Below are 7,975 nucleotides of genomic sequence, written 5' to 3'. Positions count from 1 at the left end.
TTGAGCTATTGGAATCCTGGAAGAGATACCAGATTTCATGGCTAGGACAAATAGCATCTGTAAAAATGACGTGCCTACCTAGATTTTTGTACCCTATGCGGGTATTGCCCGTTAGAATCCCAACACACATCATCCAGCTATCGCAACAAAAGATGCTAGCCTTTATATGGGGCTCCAAATGCCCGCAAATTCCTAGGCATACTTATTTTCAGCCACAGTGCAGGGGGGCCTTTCTGTACCTCATCTGACCTCATATTATAGCACTGTACAAGTAGCGCCTTTATCAGAATACCATGTGTGGGAACAACCCCCCCAGTAGGTCTCTTTGGAAGCTGCGCCAGTGTCAGTGGAGGTGTTATTGTGGATCCCCCACTCACAGCGTTGGCATGTAACAAATCCTATCTTGAAATACTCACTAAGAATCTGGGACTCGATAAAATTAGTAGGCAGGTTCATCTCATCACACACCCTATTGACTGCCATTATAGGGAACCCGCTATTTGTACTAGGAATGGAGGAATCTGTGGATTGAACTATACTATATGCCCATAGGCTGGGATCCGTCATTACTGTCTATATGACTATAGGTGTATGATTTGGTGTAACCTAGCCAATTGTGTGACCTGACCCCTCACCCTTGCTTCCTTTCCCCCTGTTTTTATGTTGTTGGTGTCCTATGTTTTGTGTTTTCTGGTGGTCTTTTGGCCTTAGGGATATATGAGGTTCATATCTAAAGGGATCCATAGCTCAGTGATGATTTTACAGTTTTGGGCGATATGGTTCTGTTGCAATTTATTGTTTACTACATAATTCTGTTTTTTATCTGCATATTGTACATTGCTACACTGCCAGACACCTGAGCCTTGGTATTTCCCTATGTGTCTAGCTTTTCTTTTGTAAAATTATAAAAATTTATTGCAACTGAGTAGACAGCTAAGATATTAGAGACTGACTTAAGAGTATAAATGTATAAATATGCCACCTACTGAAAAAAATTGCAATCAGATTGTTTGAGTCTGTAGGTTGGACTATCTCTTGTCAAAAGATTTTGCAATGTCTCAATCTGAAGTTTCTTTATTTGGGTAAGGCTGCAGAGGCTTAGAGAAAAGGTGGTGCTTAGGTACAAGTTTTTCTGTCTATAGTGATCCAGCGTCGTTTTCCAATTCCAGCGTCGTCCTCCGTCGTCCGTCGATCTCCCTCCGTCGATCTCCAGCGTCGGGTGCCAGCGGGTCCAGGTAAGATGCTGGCCGGTATCTTGTGTTCCGCCGCCCGGCATCTTGTCACTTTTGGTACAGAAATCTAGACCTCAGTGTAACGCTCAGGTGGTTAATAGACCAACAGAGCACATTTGCAGGTATGGATTACATTTGGAGGTATGCAAGAGCCTTTTACACTTTACCAACTTCCCCTTCTTTTCCACCCTCCTTTTCCTTACAAAACACGCTGACACCTGTGGGTATGGTGAAAATTGGCCTTACAGCTGTTTATTAATTTAACATATGTAACTTTAAATAACTCAAAATATTACAGTTTAAACCAGTTAACCATTCCTTACAACATTATAACTTTTTTTCTTCAGGTGGCAGGGAGGGAGGCAATAATGCCTTCACCACCATTGACTATGAATCTGAGTTTAGATTAATATATCCATCCTGCTCCCAGGTGGCACTCCACAGCCTAGGAAACAATATCAATCCCACCACCCACAGTTACACATTAAAACGAAAACATAACAGTACCAAATGCCTGAGCAATCGTATCATTGACACTGAGGAAGCAGTCCACTTATTTACCAACTACACCCCCCCGACCGCCAAAACAATTGGGAATAGCTCAAACAACACTAAATTTGCCACTAAGCCAGACTCCACCTATTCCTGTGGCCACACTCCCGCGATACCTACCTGTCACAAAACTAGAAATGTCATACTACACCACCCTGCCACTTTCCCTACGTAAACCCCAATTTCTCTGGAACAAGGAGATGTACAAAAAAAAGATTGTAAGAGGGTGACATTTGTGACTAACACCCCTAAAATTTAATTGTTAGGCCATTGTCAGAACATAGAGAACTCTGCCCATAAAAAAATCCACCCTGTTACACATTGCTGGAGGCTTCTAGCACCTGAACCCCTATTTCTCTGGAACAGAGGGTGGATACAGTTGAACAAAATTAGAGGTGCAAGTGGGGGACACGTGTGGCTAACACCCCCTAAAATGTTATCATTAGGCCATCACCAGAACATTAAAAATTTCACCCCCAATTTCAGCAATGTGTAATGTAGATTTTTTTGATGCCCCCCAATTGCAGCTCTAATTTTGTTCACCTGTCCANTTTTAGGGGGTGTTAGACACAGGTGTCCCCCACTTGCACCTCTACTTTTGTTCACCTGTACCCTTCTGTTTCAAAGAAATTGGGATTCAGGTGCTGCAGCAATGTGTAACATGGTAGATTTTTTTGATGGGCAGAGTTTTGTATGCTCTGGTGATGGCCCAACAAATATATAAGGCAGTGTTAGCCACAAGGGTGTCCCCTACTTGTACTTTTTTGTTTACCTGTACCCTACCGTTCCATAGACATTGGGGTTCGTGTGCTAAAAGCGTCCAGCAATGTGTAACAGGGTAGATTTTATTGATGGACAGTATGTTCTGAAAATGGCCTAATGATGAAATTTCAGGGGGTGTTAGTCACACATCTCCCCCACTTGCAGCTATATTTTTGGTTTTTGTACATCTCTCCATTTCAGCTAAATTGGTGTTCAAAGTTGGGTAGGGGACAGCATAGTGCAGTATGGCATTTTTAGTTTTGTGACAGGTAGTTATAAATATGGGGTACACACTTCTCTGCTATGTAAGTCACCCCAGTGGTTCATAATTTGTATGTTTAATTTTGGGCTTCTAGACACACTTACTTTCAAAACAGCAACCTTGGTGTTCAATTTTAACTACAGTTGACAATCAAAAATCCAGCCATTGATAATCCTTTTTCTTCAGTTTTTCGGCATGAATTTCAGGTCACATTTTTAATACAAGGACTGTAGTACACTGTTTGTCCACTTATGTTTGGGTGGCGCTGTTCTGCAGAAACAGCTGTTAGGTCTTGCTTGCTACACTAAATATACATTGAGACTGCTGACTGATCTCTAGAACTGTGCCAGATGTTTGCGGGTGCTGCGAGAGGAAGGCTGGCCTGTGTGTGTGTGTGTGTGTGTGAAGATAAGTATAACTTTCAAAAATCTGAAATGTTCTAAAATCCGGCACTGCTTAAGTCCGGAGGTTGCCGGATTTTTGAATGTCAACTGTTTTTTATTTCTGACCCCCTTATTTTCAATAGTGGGGAGATGAAATTTGGTGATATGTTAGCTATGAGGGTCCCCTGTCTACCCTGAAAATTTCAAGTCTTGAATAAAGCACAGGATACTGAACAGCCAATGGGGAGATATCGGTCTACAAAGAACTGCCCATTCCATATGCAGCCCAACCACTGCTAACTCCCCAGATGGACCAGAAGCAGGCAAAAGGCCACTTCTATGTCTTCCTTGGCCAAAAGCACCCCTCTTCCATATTTCTGCACCCATCTAACTGCTTAATCAAAAGATACGTATGACACTGAGCAAAGCTCGGGATTAGTAGTCGCATTTCCCTGATCGTATAGGTGAGGTGGAGAACTTACTTCTTTTTCCAATTTTGTCCTCACTAGCTCTGGGTTGTGCAGCACCAAATGCAAATTTTTTGGAACCAGTGGAACTACAGCCATATCACACAGAAACCTAAACGCCACCGCAAAACCCTCCCCCAACACCCGCGCCGCTTTTCGATCAGGATACCTATTTAAGAAAGGCACCATCCTTTCTAATCTCACCGGAGTCCTCCTTTTTTCCAGGGTGCTCCCCCCCTCCGACGCAACTGCTGCCCACATTTGGCAAAACCATGTGCTCCCCCACACCCTGCACATTGGTGTCAGAAACAGCAGGAATTACCAAATTTACACACTCCCTCATTAAATTGCCAGAATGTCCCCTTCTTGTGTAAGGCCGAGAAACCAGAGGAGTGCTGGCTCCCCCCCCCCCCCCCAATAAAGGGCTGATTACGCATCTTAGTTGAGGTCATCAAACCCATTCAAAGGCCATTGACCTTGTGGTCCCACCTTAAGGAAGGCCTCACCGCCATCCTTTGCCTAAACTGTTCGCCATACTTGAGCCATGCCTGCCCTCCATAAACTCAATAAGCCTCACTAATCCCCTCCAAATATCCAAAAAGTGCCAAACAATGTTCTGGCGTTTTTTCACCCACCACACCACTAAAAAAGAAAAGGCCTGATGCCGCCGCAACTCCTCATCCCCCCCGTCTGCCATTACTTACACCACTTCTATCCAAACTGAATTGTTCCAAGGAAGGCAATGAAAATATTTTGACATACTCCCGCACCTCCTGTTTTAGGTGTGACTCCAACAGGCCTTCAAAACAGACAGTCCCCCTACAGACCAACCACTGACTGGACCACCCATCCCTACCCCCTCGCAAAACCCCCCAGCCCCCCAAACTCCTATCGTCCAGCTAACCCCGCCGTCCATCTGCAGGCCCTGTGGCCAGACCTCCAGACATCGCCACGTCCCCCTCTTCTGCTGCCCACTGGTCAGGCAGCTCACCCTCGGACAATGCATCACCTTCTCCCTCTACTTAGCAGGGGGCTGCGGCATCCAGCACCATCGTCCATCGTGAATCCGCCAGGATGGTCGTTTGGATGATGGACGACAGGTGCTGTACACACGCCAGAACCATTGGACGTGTGTACCCAGCCTTACTCCAGCAGCAGCCTGTTTTGCAGGGCGGCCTGGAGAATCCCTGATGGGGCTCCCATTGCGGTGCCAATCCCAGGGGACCTCTGGGTTCAGGCGCACCCCCAAGGCCTTGCCAACTCAGGACCTGGACCCCCCAAAGACAATGAGGTACCTTGGATTATCGCATTCAGTTGCTCCTCCAGCCATCCTGGACTTTAGGACACTGCCGCAGCTGGGCCCACAAAGAATCTATGGAAGACATGGTGAGTACAATCTCTTTTCCTTCCAACTGGTAAAATTCTGAACTTACCCTTCATTCCTCTTATTTTATAAACTTTATTTTATCCCTCTCTTTGTTTCCTTTTACAACCTATCCTGACCCTTATCCCCCATCAGACCACTCACCCCTCTTTCTCTCCCTTGACCTTTTGGCCTTCCCCCCTCAGTGATGCTGGCCCACGCCATCTCCCTCTTGTCGCAGGCTTCTTGGGCCTAACTAGAGTGTCATTAAGAGCCATGCAGGCTGGGCCATCCTGTCACTGGTAACTTGCCACCATTGGCAGGGTAACTGGTCTGACTTGGCCATTAGTGCTCCCTTACATTTTCCTAAGGAGTTAAGGCATTCACTTGCTAGCTGGACTTTCCTGTAAGGAAGACTTTAAAGATTTTAGGCTAGAAAGACACCATACAATGCATCCTGTCAGTTACAGGGGGGGAAGAATCGTAGATAAAGCCCTAATAAAGCTGCAATGAATACTTCCTGAGAAATGAAATTCATGTGTCAGATAGCCAAGGGAGACATGTGTCTGCAGATTTGACTCCTGGTGGTAGTGATTGGTACTGAGCATCTTCCCAGAGCCAGGGTTCAAAAGCATGTGAACGGGGTGAAATTTTGTTCGGTAGTAACAGCTCTCAGGGTACCCTCTGCACCCTGAAAATGTCTTATTTCTATGACAGTCAGTGAAGGGGATATGAAGCTTTATATGGGAATAATGAAAGCAGCATGGACACAGTTCTCATACTGTTGCTGGGAATATTTCACAGTAGAAGGTAGATGGGGAGCAGCCACAGCTTATTGCCAGGTCTATAGTACAGGCCCACTAATTCCCTCTCCTAGGAGCACTATCTCATGCCGATACATAGGGGATGCGCGTGCCCCCTCCCCTGCAAGACAAAGAGCAGAGAGGGAATGAGCAAGGGGGCAGATCTGGAAGCTCCGCAGCCATAGATTGGGCACCCTTGATCTAGATATAGTCATTGCTCTATATCTACAGAGATGTGTCAGGCAGGTCAGAGTCATCAATACCTTTTTGTATATCTAAACCTTTTATACCTTTTATACCTTCTATACCTTTTGTATATCTAAAAATCCTGATAAACTAAACCACCTTCCCACTATGGTCTTTGGTTAGGGAACAATTACAAAAATGGAGTCACCTGACTCTTTCATAGCTTGGAAGAGTTAGTTTTTTTAAAATGATTCTGTTCACAAAAATTCTATATAAGCTGCAAATGCTGCCCATAGTGGTACGAACATCAGATCTACAAGACATTTAAAGATCTTTTCGATCTTATATCTGGCAGGAAGGAGGTCTTTGTAATGAATATCTTGCAACAACCAGTAAAAGATAGAGGACTTAATTTCCCATACATAGAACTATATATTTGGGTGGCAGTCACCAGATATGTTAGAGATTGCATTCATAGCACCTCTTGTGATGCTGATTCCTCCCTAAATCAACAGGTTCTTCCGGGAATCTTATATTTTACATATGCATAAGGAGTTGCTGCCTACAGAGGCTCTGAAGAACCCCTTTATTCCTTCCTGCTGGTATGTTTTGTGATATTGGGGATAACATTAACCCCCCCAGCGGTATTCCTGAGTGTGACTCGGGGTCAATTTTCCATGCAAAAATCGGCATTCCCGAGTCACACCGGGGGAAACCTAAAAGCAGAATAAAAGGTCATTTACCGTGTTCCGCCGCTGTCACCCGGGCTCCTGCTGCTCCCCGCAAGTCCTAGGGACACGGCTGCGTCCTGGGTTTCCCGGTAATGTCGGTGCATACGTCGGTGCGGCCGGGACTTAGCGGCGGGAAATTCAAATAATTTTGTATTGGATTTAATACAAATACAGCTGTCCAATACAAAGAAATATTCATATAATATATGTATGCTGCTGTACAGTTATAATACATTTTTTTAAAGATTTTTGTGGGGATTTTTTTAAAGCTTATTAAATTTATTAACTTTTCGGCATGTGTTGGTGAAATAAAGGCCTACCATGTAAAAATAATTTCTATACAAAAAATTGTACAGCTTTTTAGGTGGAATTACAGCCAGAATCAGATCGCTAGGGAGGGTAATTCCTGACCTCCCCTTTAAATATAAAATTGTCTGTTTTAAAACAGACCAGGGTCATAAATTTCCCTTTATCAGATATTTCTTGATCTGACAATCAGCATCCTTCCAGACCCTCTAGTTTACAACACCCATTGTAAAAGTTGGAGTTTTGTGTCTGCAGGTGTCATAAAACGCAGATATTGCTAGTAGACTGGCCCTGATTGAACTCTGAGATGTATTCTGAAACACATTTAATAATAATTTTTATATTGCCAACCATTCTGTATAAAGTAGTAGTTGGCTGATTTGTAGCTGGGTCATTATGGTGAGCATTTTGAGACCAATAACTGTTCTACTAGGAAACCAGTTTTCCAGGAAGCCTGGAAACCATAATTAACCTGTTCTGGTGAACCATAAGTCCCAGACATGCCTAGTTTGGTCTCTGTGAACTCCTTAATTTGTGGTGATTAAAAATATGGGGGTTGGCAGTTCATAAAACCTGTATTTATGGAATTAACGATAATGACTAGAACAGGGGCATTTTGGGAAGTGTCCACTGAGCATAATACTCCATGTGGACACAGCCCCTCAGACAGCCCCCACCCTGCTGTCATTGGATTGATGTATTAGTCTCACCTCTGTGGTTGGCATAGAAAGAGCTTTGAAAACCCAGCAGAGACAGCTCTCACTGACATCATCTTGTTGCTAAGGACAACGGCACTGACACATTGATCACTGCACGGGAGCCCATTGACTCTGGCTGATAATTTGGACTTTACACAGCAACCTGGACCAAGGCAAACCAACTCTACCTAAGTATTATTTCACAGTTTTTCGCTTTTATTTGAAGCTGT

This window comes from Pyxicephalus adspersus, chromosome Z (genome assembly GCF_032062135.1).
Source record: "Pyxicephalus adspersus chromosome Z, UCB_Pads_2.0, whole genome shotgun sequence".
NCBI classification, from domain to species: domain Eukaryota; kingdom Metazoa; phylum Chordata; class Amphibia; order Anura; family Pyxicephalidae; genus Pyxicephalus; species Pyxicephalus adspersus.
The sequence above is the reverse complement of the archived record's forward strand: the minus strand, read 5'-3'. Positions refer to the sequence as shown.